The sequence below is a fragment of the Meles meles genome, chromosome 2 (assembly GCF_922984935.1).
Source record: "Meles meles chromosome 2, mMelMel3.1 paternal haplotype, whole genome shotgun sequence".
Lineage (NCBI taxonomy): Eukaryota > Metazoa > Chordata > Mammalia > Carnivora > Mustelidae > Meles > Meles meles.
In genome coordinates, this window is record NC_060067.1 from 68,148,381 (window position 1) to 68,160,959 (window position 12,579).

Here is a 12,579-nt window from a genome sequence, read left to right on the forward strand (position 1 = left end):
TAAACTGTGGTCGGCATGGCCCAGGCTACTTACACAGAAAGACCCTCCACTGTCCTACAGCCTGAGGGGGGCAAAAACAAGAGGCACAGTACACTAGGGTACTATATTGTGTCCCAAAAAGTAGAGACAGATGGGGGGCCAAAGCACTTGGAAGTCCCAAAAGTTCGAAGGTCCCCCTCTATAGGCTGCCTTCATCTATTTTAAAGGTATGGGGTTGAATTAGTACCTCCTCAAAAAAGATGTTTTAGAGTCCTAACCTTCAGTTAATGCCCACCCTTCAGAATATAATCATATTTCGAGACAGGGTCTTTATAATACGGAGGTAATCAAGTTAAAATGAGGTCATTCAGGTAGGTCCTAACCCAACATGACTAGTGTCCTTAAAACGGGGACATCTAGGAGCACCAGATGGCTCAGTTGGTTAAGTGTGTCTCACTTGATTTGGGCTCAGGTCATGATCCCAGGGTCCTGGGATCAAGCCCCACATTGGGCTCCCTGTGGGGAGCCTGCTTCTCCCTCTCTCTCTGCCTGCTGCTCTGCCTACTTGTGCTATCTTTCCATCAAACAAATAAAATCTTTTTAAAAAATTAAATAAATAGAAGAATGAGATTATTAGATTGGAGAAACTATAAAAATCCAGCTACATGTTATTTACGAGACACACCCAAAGCATTCAAAAAACACACCAAAAGGCAGGGTGGGGGGAAACGGCGAAAAGTAGCACACACACACACACACACACACAAAAGGGCAGGTATAATAATAGGCATGTCCAGGGGTGCCTGGGTGGCTCAGTGGGTTAAAGCCTCTGCCTTCAGCTCAGGTCATGATCCTAGGGCCCTGGGATCGAGCCCTGCATCAGGCTCTCTGCTCAGCAGGGAGCCTGCTTCCCTTCCTCTCTCTCTCTGCCTGCCTCTCTGCTTACTTGTGTTCTCTGTCAAATAAATAAAATCTTTAAAAAAAATAGGCATGTCCAACGAAAATACAACTTAAGGAAAATTGAAATGCAGTGGTGGGGACAGAGATGCATAAATTAATTACATAATTAATTAATTACATAAATAATTTAAAACAACAACCCAACAAAAAGATAACTGAAATCAGTAACTAGTAAATACTTAACAGTGTCTTGGAAATAAAAATCAACCAAATCAGGGAAAATGAATTTAAAAATCCACTGCCTTAGTGGGAGATTTCATCAAGACTTTATCATAAACTGATTATCAAACAGACAAAAAACAATAAAAATAGAGTCTATTTATATAGTAACAATAGTAAACTTAAGCTAAAAGATGATCGTACAGGGTCTTACCCAGCAAATAAAAACCACATATTCTTCCTAAGAACAGATAAACATTTATAAAAATTGACCATGTACCAGCTTACAAAGTATATTTCAACGAATACCAAAATACTGATATTATGAAGACCATGTCCTCCGATCATCTATCATTAAATGATCAATAAAAAGGATCATTTAAAAAGGTGCCATGAATTTACAATTTCTTAAAAATCACAGTCAAATTAATCAAGGCTTAACAAAGAAATCACAACCAGAATCATTAAACATAACTGAGATGAAAAAAACCATATAAGAAACTTGTGGGTTGCTGTTAACACAATACTTAAAAGTCAGAGTCTTAAATTTATTTATTTTAAAACAAGAAAGTTTAAAAAGTAATGGGTTAAGCAGTCAACTTGCGAAGCTAGAGGCAAATCAAAATAGAGAATACAATATAAGCAGAAATTAATGAAACAGAAGACAAACAATTGAGAAGAACATATGAAACCAAAGTCTGGTTCATTGAAAAGATTAACAAAAATCTTTTGCAAGCCTAACAAAAATAAAAGACCCACACAAATAATATTCTAAATTAAAAAGATCACAGTTGCAGTTGTAAAAATAGAAAGTGTTACAAATAACATTAACACCAAATAAATTTGAAAGCTTAGGCGAAAAGATTTTCAGAAAACCTAAGTTACCAAACCTAACTCGAGAAGAAACAGTCCTGAAGGTCACAATAAGTATTAAAGAAACTAAATTGATAATAAAAAGAACCATCCCTATCCCTGCTTCCAAGTCAAGAGGGTCGGGGAGGGCCAGGGGAGACTCCAAACTCAGGCAGTTTTGTGGGCCAGGTTTACCCAATCATTCAGGAACAGAGAGGCCCTATCTTATAAAACGTTTTTCCTTTAAAAAGTACTTTCAACAGACACAATTTTCACAATAATATGCACCAAGCTTAATAGTATCACTCAATGAAATGTTGCAAATGTATATACAATCGCATAATTACCAGCTGGATCAATCAATACACGTTTTTTAAAATTTTTTAAAAAAGATTTTATTTGTTTATTTGAGAGACAGAGAGGGCACAGAGGGAGAGTGAGAGGGAGCAGCAGACTCTCTGCTGAGCAGAGAGCCCAACTGGGGCTCCATCCCAGGACCCTGAGATCATGACCTGAGCTGAAGGCAGATGCTTCACCAACTGAGCCACCCATGTGCCCCAATACACATTTTCATCACCCCAGAAAGTTCTTTCCTGCCTGTTTGGTGTCAATGCCTCCCTTCTTCAAGGCAATTACCATTTCAATTTGTATTACCATGGATTACTTTCACATCATACCACTGGAATCACTGAGGATCGCTCTCTTCTGAGTTTTTCCTTAACCTAATGCTCCCGACACTCGTCTATGTTCTTGCATGTATCAGCTCTTTCTTTTTCCTGATGCACGGCATTATACGTATCGGAACTGCTTTATCCATCCTCTCAGGGAGGAATGATTGGGCTGTTTCCTGCCTGAGACTGTTATGAATAAAGCCCCTATAAACATTTTCGAATGTGGGCCTGTGCCCACTGAACTGGGGACATCCGGAAGGAGAATCACCAGATCATAGGGCAGGTGTGTTTATCAGACACTGCCGGAGTCTCCAGTTCCACACTGCAACGAGCATCGTGTGAGAGTCTGGCTGCAGTTACTCCATATCCTCCCTCACACATGGTATTGTCAAGGAGTACAGGCGGCCTCCAGAAGCTAGAAAGGGCAAGAAAATGGATTCCCCCATAAAACCTCCAAAATGAATTTGTGATAGCGCTCCAACCGGTCTGAAGGGCGAACTTGCTTCAAGCTTACTCACTCTTGGCTTGCTGACTTAACTTCCTCAGTCTGTAGCAGACCCAACCTCTTAAGATTTGCGAACCCTAGCCTTCACGAGTGAAGGACCAAACTTTCCCGGAAGATGAGGCCTGACCACACTCAAAAAACAGCTGTCGCTGATGCCAGTGAGTCTACTCAGGGTCCCGACACCAGACTCACCATCCAAGCACCTGCTTCCCTTGCATGCAGCCCTCCTCCCTTCTCCCAAGCCTTCTCCTCTAAAATCCTTCCAGCTTGGCCTGGACAGGGAAGACGGTTTTTGAGATGTCTGTCCACCTGCCTTCTAGGTTGCCAGCTTCCTGACTAAAGCGACTTTCCTTTCTCACTGTTACTTGTCTCTAGAGTATTAATTTTTGAACAGCGAGCAGACAAACCTGAGTTCAGAACCGGTTCTCTGTCCGGTAACATTCTCCCTAGAAGCTCCAGAAAGGAACGCAGCCCTTCTGACATCTTGATTTTAGCTTAGCGAGACCCATTTCAGACTTCTGATCTCCAGAACTGTAACAAAACAATCTGTGTTATTTCAGGCCATTTAGTTTGTGGTAACTTGTTAGAGCAGCAATAGGAAACTAATACAGCAAGTGAGAGAATGGGAGATTTGTGCAATGTATACTGAGTATCCAGATTACATAAAAAGATGCTAGAGATCAGTAAGATACTCTGCCCTCACTGTGCAGAAGATATGACAAGCAATTTATAAAAAGGAAAGTTGAATCATCCCCATTACAAAAAGATGTTCACTCTTCCTGGTAATTAGGAAAATGCAAATTAAAACAGTGTTATAGACTGACTTGTACCCCAGCACCCCACCCTCACCTCCAAATCCACACGCTTAAGTGCTAACCCCAATGGAACTATAACTGGAGTTTGGGCCTTCAGGGAGGTAACTAAGGTTAAATGAGACGGTCAGCCAGCTAAGGCTCCAATCTGACAGGTGAATTCATACGAGGAGTCACCAGAAAAATCTGTTTCTCAGCATAAACAAGAGGAAAGGCTACGGGAGGACGCAGGGAGGAGGCAGCCTTATATTATACAAGCCAGGAAGAGTCCTCACCATGGTACTCAGCCATGCTGGTACCTTGACCTTGGATTCTTAGCCTTCAGAACTATAGAAACAAAACAAAACCAAAACCGAAAACAAAAAACCCAACCATTTCTGTTGTTAAACCACCCAATCTGTGTTATTTTGTTATGGCAGCCCAAGCTGACTAATATAAACAGTAAAATAACACTTCATGCCTTTTGAGCAAACCTCTTGGAGTCTGAGAATTCCATTAATTTTTTAAGTTAAAAAGGTAAGTTAAAATAACTTTTTTTAAATAAGTTAAAATAACTTTTAAGTTAAAAGCATAACCAATACAGGAATTTAACTACATGAATGAGGGAGAAAGAAGATGGAGGAGCTGGTTTAAGCGAGCTACGTCTGAATCCAACAGCATAAAGCTAATAGAAGTCTAAATGGACAAAAACTATTCTTTAGAAATTCAACAGTAACTGCCAGAGTAACTAAAAGAGAAGTCATGGCAAGAATCAGTGCGGCTGCACCTGAGGGGAGTGGCGTCTTTGTCTGCTCCTGCTGCTGTAACAAAATACCATACATGGGTTCAGGGGAGTGGGGGGTTATAAACAACACTTCTTTCTCACAGTTCTAGAGACTGGAAGTCCATGATCAAGGTGCACAGACTCAGCATCTGGTGAAAGCCTGCTTCCCAGTTCACAGATGGCTGTCTTCTCAATGTGTCCTCATGTGGCCGAAGGGGCCAGGGAGCTCTGTGGGGTGTCTTTTTTAAGGGCACTGATCCCTTGTACGAGGGCTCTACCTTCATGAACTAAGCACCTCCAAATACCATCACATCGGGAACTGGGTTTCAACATGTGAATTGGTGGGGCAAGCAAAGGGACAAACATTCAGTCTAGAGGAAGAAAAGGAGTATGAGGAAGGCTAGAACTTTCTGTCAGAAGTCCTTTTATTCTCTGATTTTTAAAGTTATGGATCCCTTGGAAATTTTTTTTTTACTTAGTAGAACAGAACCAGTCACGAATTCTGTTCCTAGCTTGATGAAGGGACATGAGGAGGCTGTCCTTTTGAAATCATGCTGTGTTTAACCCAATGAAGCACTTGAAGGAAAGAGCACTGAGCATGCTAGGCAAATGTAATCAAAACAGGGAGCAGAGAGGCTCCAAATCCTTTCCTTCTAGAACCAGAGTGACATCAGGAAGGCTCTGCCCCATGGCCAAATGCTTCACCATCACCATCACTTTCAGCTCTGATATGGACTCCTGATATAACTCTGCACAACGCTGTTGGTTCTGCTGTTCTCGGGGGTGCAAAGACAGACAATGTCTCCGAAGTTCTCCTTGTCAGATGAGAATCCAATGGCTCCACCTTCCCCACCACATCCCGTCTTCTATCAACTGTGCTTTCACACCGTCCAACCAGCCACGTGACACTCCTACATCTAGAAAGCTAATTTCATGCCCGAAGCTAAAGACAAAAGATCAACCTGTTTTCATTAAAAGCAGCAAACTAAGGAGTGTTTTGACTGTATTACGTGACTGATTAGAGCATGTGTTTGGGGCCAGACAGACCTGGGCTGAATCCTGATGCTCCCATTTACTAGTGATGTGACCTTGAGCAAGTCACTTCTGTTTCCTTCATCTGTAAAACTGGTAAGAACACCTGCTCCTAGAGGTTGGCGGTGGGGTGGGAGGGTGGTACGGGATGCAACCAGTTCAGCAGCCCTGTCCAACTGGCAAATCTAGTACACACAAATGCTCACAAAAAAATATCTAGGATTACCCTGCAAAGGCTCAACCACAATGTCTCTGCCAGGAAGTGAGAAAAAGCAGCACAGGAATAAGGGGGCCACAAAGACAGTATTGCCATGTGTTCTTTGAACTAGGAATGCTCTTTCAATTTGGTAAAAACAAATAGTTTCCATTCTAAAAAACAAAAAACACATGTGTTTGGCTTTTTGCTAACATCATAATTAGTTATGGCTGACCCCACTGTCTTTATTAGTAATGAGCATGTAAATACTGAAAGAGGAGCTAGAGGTTGCACTATAGATATAATTACACTTTAATACTGACTAAATAAAAACAGAAATATTAAATTTAAATAAAACAAAAAGCACTCACTAGTGACATTCCATTTTGTTCCCTATTTCCAGACCACTAAAAAGACAGCTTAGGGCGCCTGGGTGCCTCAGTGGGTTAAGACTCTGCTTTTGGCTCAGGTCATGATCTCAGGGTCCTGGGATCGAGGCCCGCATTGGGCTCTCTGTTCGGTAGGGAGCCTGCTTCCCCCTCTCTCTCTGCCTGCCGCTCTGTCTACCTGTGATCTCTCTGTCAAATAAATAAAATAAAATCTTTTTAAAAATTAATTAAATAAATAAATAATGAAAAGACAGCTTAGTTTGAAACCTTAATTTCTGGTTATCATTGGTATGGAAAGAATTCCTGAGATGTGCTCTTTTGTCCTCAGTCATGGTCCGCATTTGTAGAGCATCTACTGGGTGCGAGGACAGTGCTAGATGCTGGTGACACAGAAGGGAGACCAGGAGCTGCCTCAAGTCACCCCACTGCAGCAACAGCTCCTCCTGGGCACAAGCAAGCCTCCTGCAGGGGTGTCGAAGTTCTGGGAAAGACTCTCGAGCTGGAACATGGAGGAGGAACAAGACTTTGCCAGGAGGGAAGGTGGGAAGGGGTGTAATACCTTCAGCCACAGATGGCCAAGGAGAGCAGAGCAGGTCACTGAGGTCAGGGAGGACCCTGTGGGGATCCTGGAATGGAGGTCTAGGGCTACATTTTAAACCGAAGATTAAGAGAACAAATCTCTGTGTGTGGCTTGTTTTTTTTTTTTTTTTTTCCAAATCTGTGATTTAGAAAGAGTGTTCTAACAGCACTGGAGATGACAAAGGAGAAGAAAGTCTGGAAATAGACCAGCAAGGAAATTCTGTCCCTCAGTCAACTTAAGAGCTATAGAGAACCACGGCATTGGGGGCGGGGGGGGCGGGTGTGTGTGTGCGCACTAGATGAGGACAGACAGGAATGGACGTAAGAAATAACAAAGCTTAAGGCTAAATGAGGTACAAGGACCTCCCACAAGTGAGAATTCAGGAAAAGGAAAGCTATGTTTTGGGGAAATCTAGAATGAGCATGGACTGAGACAAAGAATGAGGTTCAAGGTCAATTAACACAACTTCATATTCAAGTGCCAACTCTTCATCAGGACACTGGACGTAACAACAAAATCTACAGCCAAAACTACTCCCCTTTACTGAGCACTTTCTGAGCACCAAGCACTGTGCCACATTATCCTATGCAATCCTCTTAAACTGAGAAGTAGAATTACTGGCAGTCCGGTTAGAAGAGGTTAGGAGGAGGTTACAGGTTAGGAAAGGAAGGACAGAACTGGTTGGGATATTGCCCATAAAGAATTTAGAGTGCTGCCTGGACAGAGGAAATGGGCACTGATGTTAGCTATCCTTCTCAAACACCAGGCTCTACAGCAAACTTGGAACACACTTTATTCCCTCCAAATGCAGCCAATCCTTTCATTTTTAGTATGAATTTCACCTTCTCTTTCTTGAATTCAGCAAAATAACAAATCACCCCCTTAGTCTCCAGTGGTTTTACCAAGTACAGATTATATGGCTAGGCAGCACTGAAAGGAATAAAAAAATCAAAGTAAACCTAGGCCTTGTCCATGCATGCACAGATTACAATTTAGCTGGATTATCACTGACAATGTCATGTTCTGAACCTCAAGTTTCAAATTCCCTGAGGGCAGAGAGTGCATATTCTTCAAGCTGGGAGAATCAGACCAAGCTACGAAGATGAAGGTAAACCAGATTCTGGAAGGGTGGAAAGAATCGAACAAGAAGAAAGCAAGGAGGACCTGATACACTGAAGGCTGGAATAGCCAGCAAATAAGAACAGGTGCAAAGAACGCAAAAGTGCTCATTTTTTAAAATAACAAAAATGCATTAAGTAGCTCTTGGGTGTGGGATTAAATGAAGTATGATGAAGGAAAACAAAAAATATTAGCTACTATACTTCTGGAATCAAGAGATTTGTAAGCTACTTCTAGAAACCCCATACAACCAAAATCCTGGGGAGGAGGCCTCAGCAAGAGGCAGTATGAATGATACCAGATGTATTAACTATGCAGGAGATGCCAATCAACTGCTAAAAACACCATCGGCTGAAATCTGAAAGGAATACTACATGTAAGATCAAATCCACACTCGATGTACACATCCTTATTCTTCCCTCTGCATTCATGCTGTCAAGTTCTCTGAGAGACAAAATGGGGTGAAAGTAGGATGTAAAACAATTTAAGGTTATCATTTAAAGCTATGAAAGGTGGGGTGCCTGGGTGGCTCAGTCGTTAAGCATCTGCCTTCAGCTCAGGTCATGGTCCCAGCGTCCTGGGATCAAGCCCCACATCGGGCTGCTGGCTCTGCGGGAAGCCTGTTTCTCCCTCTCTCACTCCCCCTGCTTGTGTTTCTTCTCTCGCTGTGCCTCTCTCTCTGAAAAATAAATAAATAAAATCGTTAAAAAAAAAAAAAAGGCTACGAAAGGTCACAAATTGCTTAGCAAAGGTGTAACACAAGAAAAAATTCTAGGGGCGCCTGGGTGGCTCAGTGGGTTAAAGCCTCTGCATTCAGTTCAGGTCATGATCTCAGGGTCCTAGGATAGAGTCCTGCATCTGGCTCTCTGCTCAGCGGGGAGTCTGCTTCCCCCTCTCCCCCTCTCTGCCTGCCTCTCTGCCTACTTGTGATCTCTGTCTGCCAAATAAATAAATAAAATCTTCAAAAAAAAAAAAAAAAAAGAAAAAGAAAAAAAGAAAGAAAAATTCTAAATCTTAAAAAAAAAAAGTGATTTTGTGTTTTCTCAACAGTAGGATCATTTTCTACTTCCTTAAAGTGTGCGTGGCAAAGTGACAAACAACTTTTTCAATGCAGCATTATCTGCCAACATTCCTGAAAAGGAAGAACAGTTTTAAATACCTACTGCTTGAGAACAAAAACAGAGAGATTGATTTTATTTGAAATAAATCTAGAGAATGAGTGGATTCACTCATTATATTAAATCAATAGTGTGATTCCCAAGGCCAACATATAACTGCTGTACTATGTACACTCCTCTCAAATGTTAATTTTCCAATACATGAGACAAAAAAACTAAATGAGGAACCAGCCATGAACAGAGAGGCCCAAGAAGACACTTCCTCGGGGGATAGGCATGAGCTGCTAAAGCAAATAAAGTTTCAATTTGGGAGAACAACCCAAAGTTATAACCAACACTCACCATATATTCATCTTTCTGATATCTCATATTTAACTTCTATAAGCATTAACCACACAGACGTAACAACTCTTTCTGAACATAGGAGTAAACATTCCCTGCTAACAAACGGCAGACCTCATAATGATTATACCAGTATGAGTTAATACTTTTGAAAACAAAAATTAAAACTCTTTAGAAAATATCACTGCTGGGGTGCCCGGGTGCCTCAGTCTATTAAGCGTCTGCCTTCGGCTCAGTTCATGATCCCAGGGTCCTGGAATTGAGCCCCGCATCGGGTTCTCTGCTCCTCGGGAAACCTGCTTCTCCCTCTCCCCGGCCCCTGCTTATGCTCTGTGTCAAATGGATAAATAAAATCTTTAAAAAAGAAAGAAAAAGGGGTGCCTGCGTGGCTCAGCGGGTTAAGCCTCTGCCTTCTGCTCATGTCATGATCTCAGGGTCCTGGGATCGAGCCCTGGATCGAGCTCTCTGCTTGGCGGGGAGCCTACTTCGTTCTGTCTCTCTGCCTGCCTGTGATCTCTGTCCGTCAAATAAAGAAATAAAATCTTTAAAAAAAAATAAAAAAGAAAGGACAGAAGGAAAAAAGGAAGGATGGATCACTGCAGTCTTTGGCATTATGACAGGAAATACTAGTTCTGTGTAGTTTTTTAAGTAATCTCTATATCTCACGTGGGGCTCGGACTCACAGCCCAGACACCAAGAGTAAGTAGCATGCTCTTCCGACTGAGCCAGCCAGGAGCCCCTGGTTTTGTGTATTTAGCACTTCGAAAGCACTTACATTTTACATCCTCATCTAATTTCTACAGCATTGTACACAAATCTGCTTGATAGCCTGTTTTCGTACATTACACCCAGAGAGGATGATACAGTGGAAAGAAAAGAGACTGAGGTTGGGTCAGAGCCGATTTCCATGAAGGACGATTCATCTCTGTGACCAACCTGGAGTTCAAAGTGAGAAACACTGGACACAATCACATGTTCCACTGAAACCTACTGCTGAAGTCGACCCACCGCCTTAACAGAAAAGTAAGATCCTGTTCTCTTCCCACCCATCTTCAGTCTTCTATTCAAAATAACTCAAGAGAAGATCTCTATTCTCAACTTTTTTTTTTTAAGATTTTATTTGACAGAGAGATCACAAGTAGGCAGAGAGGCAGAGAGAGAGGGGGAAGCAGGCTCCCCACCAAGCAGAGAGCCAGATGTGAGACTCTATCCCAGGACCCTGAGATCATGACCTGAACTGAAGGCAGAGGCTTTAACACACTGAGCCACCCAGGCGCCCCTCTATTCTCAACTCTTCACAGAAGAGCCACTTTAAAAAATAAAAGTTCACTACTTCTTAAATCTGGATCCTTCCATTTAAACCCTCACCTGAGCACCTAATTCTCAGCACCAGTCACTATTACTTCAAGAATTCCTCTCAAATGTTTCTGACCCGAGGGCTCCAGTGGGTTGAGGAACCAGGCACTTTGGGATCCCACCTTTCCTCATGAAAGACACCTAGGACACAGATGGGAAGGGGGGTGGATTCAAAAGGAAACAAACCCCAAAGACCTGAAAACCGCTGTCTTCCAGGTTAACTTCTTCCACAAAACGTTACTCGCTATTCCAATAGGAATTCACACAAGAGGAATTCACTGGTGCTTGCCAACAGCACCCTGAGTCACCAGGAGCATCCCTTCCCGGCCCTGGGACGTTGCACATACTCCGCCCCCCCCCCCACCCCAGTGATCTTCCATTCGGAGTTCTGGCACTGTGCCCGTCGGGCGGGCACGGATCGAGGTCGCAGCACAAGGACGCAAAACCTGCTCCATCGCCCGCAGGCGGGGGAGCTAAAGAACCGCAGGTGGGCAGCGGGTCGCCGGCTCTCCAGCCTCGTGGGAGACACAGGACGCTACCAGCGACCTCCGAGCGGAAGGGCTGAGCCAACCGCTGCCTTTCCGAATTCCTCCTGACCTGTTTCCACTCCACACACCACAAAGCCGCAGACCAGACCTAAAATCAGGACGCTGCGCCCAAATACCGATCCACAGACACTACAGAACGGCTCTTGCCCAGGGCAACGCAGACCACGAAGGCACGGTCGTTTCCTGCCGGCTTCGCTCGGCGGTCCCGCCTCCCAGTCCTCGGGGTAGAACACGGCTCGCGGGGCGCTGAGGGCACTGGACGGTGCGGGGGCGGCAGGTCCACGCAGCAGGCTCAGATTAACGAACACTGGATGCAGATTACCTATACCTGGGGTCTCGAGGTGCTGAGAGAGTGCAGGGCAGCGGACGCCTCGCCGACCCACTGGTCCCGCCGGGCGGGCCGTGGGGAGGGGCTCTGCGGGGATCCGGGATCCTCGGAGGGTCCGAGTGGGCTGGGAGTCGGGCGCCCGTCGTGCACCCACCTTGGCGAGCTTTCAGCAGCAGCGTGTTGGCCACGAGATTCTCAAGTTCCACAGCCCGGAGGCGCCGGCGCCGCCGCCGCCGCCGGGATCCGCGGGCGCGAGGAAGGGACGGCGAAGGAGAGGGCGCCGCCACCTCCGCGCATTCCTCGCAGGACGCCACCTGCCCCGGCGACCCCGCATGGGGTCCGGGGGAGCTGCCCCGCCGCCGCCGCCGCCGGCCCTCCAGCTGTGGCTCCTGCCGCCGCCGCTGCCGCCGCCGCCGCCACGGCCACGGCCACGGCCACAGCCACGACCACCCGCCGCGCCGCCTCCGTGCCCGTCTGCGACGCCGACGCCGCCGCCGCCGCTTCGGCCGCTGCCGGCGCCGGCCAGGGGAGCCCCGATCCTCGGGGCCCGGGCCCTCGGCGAGGGCGTCGCTGAGGCGAAGGGAGCCGGCAGCGCGGTCGCGGGGGAACTCCGCGCTCACCGCCGCCGCGCCGGGGCCCGGGCTCTCGTCCGCATCGCTCGCGCCTGGCACGGGCAACTTGCTCCTCGTAGCCCGGCTCTCGGGCCGCCCGGAGTCTCCACCGAGCCCCACCTCAAGGAGGGCTCCCCGGCCGCGGCTGCGCCGCGCCCCGGCGGCGGCGGCTACTACTGCCGCCGCCGCCTACCCGCACCGCGGCCGGCCCCCTCCAACGGCTTCCCAGAAGAGGGAACCGAGCACTGCTCTCGCCGCC

The 12,579-nt window shown here is 45.8% G+C and overlaps 1 protein-coding gene across 3 annotated transcripts in view; it reads right to left on the reverse strand.

Annotated features, from left to right (window-relative positions):
• The window catches only part of GRK4 (G protein-coupled receptor kinase 4), a 100,798-nt gene extending 88,836 nt beyond the window's left edge, over positions 1-11,962 (reverse strand). The window contains exon 1 of one of the 3 annotated variants that reach the window (XM_045993415.1): positions 11,864-11,962. The gene's annotated coding sequence lies outside the window, so the exon portion shown is untranslated. The remainder of the gene's footprint in view (positions 1-11,863) is intronic. The other 2 variants (XM_045993425.1, XM_045993446.1) reach the window with 2 other exon arrangements.
• Between the last annotated feature and the right edge of the window lie 617 nt (positions 11,963-12,579).